Source organism: Rhagoletis pomonella, unplaced genomic scaffold (genome assembly GCF_013731165.1).
Source record: "Rhagoletis pomonella isolate Grant_MI unplaced genomic scaffold, Rhpom_1.0 Rhpom_scaffold_00001, whole genome shotgun sequence".
NCBI lineage: Eukaryota > Metazoa > Arthropoda > Insecta > Diptera > Tephritidae > Rhagoletis > Rhagoletis pomonella.
In genome coordinates, this window is record NW_023458555.1 from 52,757,703 (window position 1) to 52,760,559 (window position 2,857).

Genomic DNA, 2,857 nt, shown 5'->3' on the forward strand with positions numbered 1-2,857 from the left:
AACTTCAACTCAAGTTGTTATAGACAAATACTGTGACTTAAAAAAGTCAAATTCCAAAAATTTTCGTCTAAATTTCGAATTTTTTAGAACAATTTCAGGTATGGAGTTTTAAAGCAAATACTATTTGAGTATAGCCAACAATGTGCTGCTTCAAATTCCCGTTAATTTTTTTTTATTTTTTTTCCATAAATAAAAAATGGCGTTGATTTATTTTTTTTTTTGTGAACAATCATAAGGCGTAATTACATATGTACCTGTCAATTTTTTCTTTATATTTAAATAATCATTCAAAATATTTAGGCAATCAAATTTCCAGTAAAATTAGTTTTGAATGGAGCGCGATATGTTCGCCATATATCGATATACATTTATTATAAAGATAATTACGTATAATAAATCGGGAATGGAAAGTTCATCAAAAATCTACCTTTTTACCAACCCAAATTTTTTCTAGCAATTTTGGTAACAATTTACCAAAGTGGCAACCCTGGTTAGATTCTAGAGGATTTTTAAAATCCTGCAGTTCCATTTTTATGACGTATTTAAAAGGTTTTTTTCTAAGACAATGAGAAGCCTAGCCAGAACCTATAACCAAAATTTAAAAAAAATCGGTACAGCCCATCTCAAGCTTTGCGAACAGAAAAAACGGCTTTCAAGATATACATGTGACCTGGTCTACTAAAAGGGAGCTTACGTGCGAAAACTAGTTTTCTGTGAAAAAGCTGTTAAAAGTAAGCAACTCGTTTCGTCAGTTTCTCATTATCTCGTTAATTGTTCTCCGCGCCGGACGTCCAGTAAGTGTTGTTGTTGGTCCAGTAAGTGTTGTTGTTGGTCGGAATATTATTATAGTTCATCGTGTAAGTTGCTAGTGCGGAACATTTAAAAATTTAAAATTTAAAAAAAATTTTTAGTACACTTCAAAGCAAGTTAGGATTTTCTGCTTTTCACCACGTGAAAAAGCATCTCATCTTCCATCCGAATCAACCAAAAAGTGAAAATTGATTTTTTGACACCTAAGCCCCCTTTCCGTAGACCAGGTCACATATTAGTATAGATATATATACGTATATATAAATATATTTAACGCTTTAAGGGCCGTTAAGGTGTTAAGCTATAGTTTATTTATTTATTTCATTCATTAGTTAGACTTAACTACAGAATATTCCATCGAATTACTTGAAAATAAATAAGTTAACGGCTCTAATTCTCCGAACTCGATAAAGAACTTTTAATTGAATAAAAGTCCCATATTAGGTTCGTTCGCGTAGCTGTTAATTGTTCATGTTTAACCAAAACTTACAAGTTTTTGCGTTCGCGTATGCAAAAAACTTGCAAAGTAGGGGAAATTGAGAGAGCAAACTGACATTTCATTTTGAGGGGAAGCTGCTGGTTTCTGCTGGAAAAATTTTTGCCAACAGCAATTTGCCAACAGGAAAACAGCTGATCAAAAACAGCTGGTTGGCATTTACGCAAATCACAAAATTGAATTTGATGGTTTGTAAGATAAAAATTACAAAATGCGACTAATTAAACTTGTAAGAAATAAGTAGTTATTTGTTTAATCAATAAACTGTGTCAGTATAACACTTTGCGATGACTTTTCGTACGTTTTAAATTTTACACTTTTGTATGTAAACAAAAATTATATCAGCTGTTCGTCTAACTTGCAAGTTTCTGCAAATTTTCTGTTCGCGTACTATTTTGGATATTTCTCTCTTGTGAGAGAACAGATGACATTTCGCCGCAATTTGGCAGTTGGTTGGTTTCTGCTGGATATTTTAAACGAACGCACCTATTATTATTATGAGAAGACGTTAGGTTTGTTCGTCGAAAATCCAGCAAGAATTATCCAACACTCAAAATATCAGAGAAATTCTCTCAAATTCTCTCTCATGTTGAGAAACTTGAAAATTTCTGCACGAACGCAAATTTGCAGGAATTTCCAAGTTTCCCTGCCAGCTGGCGTCCACGGTTGCATTTCAAACATAAAAAATTTTTTTATAATTTTTAAAATTCTTTCGGATGGCTAAAAACAGGATATACATGTATATTTCTTGTTGTTCTGACTTTCTTTAACATACATTTCAATTTCTTCATCGTACTAGCTGTCGGGTTTCTTAAATCGACTCTGGTTGCAATTGCATTCCGATTGCGAATACCATTTTTTTCAGCCGAATTAAGTTCAAATCATTGGAATTAACTAAATTAATTATATCAATAATTATTTGCATCCTTTTTTCATAAAAAAATCGCTCGTGTTTATAAATTTTTAAATTTAACGAACTAATTTATTCAAATTATTGTAGACAAAAATGCAACCATGCGCCACAACCACATGTTTTTCGTGTTTGCAAATTCTTGCTGGCAAAATTTTTTCCAGCAAGAATTTGCAACTTCTCTCCAAGAGAACTGTCACTTTGCTCTCACAATTTTTGAGTGTTGGATAATTTTTTGGTCTGCACGAACGCGATTTGGGCAAAAACCGTGATAATTCGTACAAATTCGTACAAATTTTTTGCTCGACGAACAAACCTGTTAATATACGTCTTGTATAAACGTCCCGAGAGACGAAATAAAATAAAAAGCCCATATAATTATTATGAGAAGATGTAAATAACATTCGTCTTGAAATAATCGTCCCGCGAGACAAAAACAACTTTTCCATTGTTCAGCAATAATTATAGAGCAATATTCAATTTTATTTCTTATAATCGTTATGGTCTCTGCGTTTGACACATTTACCAGAATTTACCAGAAAAAAATCTTCGGACTAAAACTGGTAACTTCTTACAGAGAGAGTACCTTATTTACTCTCTTTTTTGTCCTCTCAATAATCAGAGAACCGAGTACGGGATCG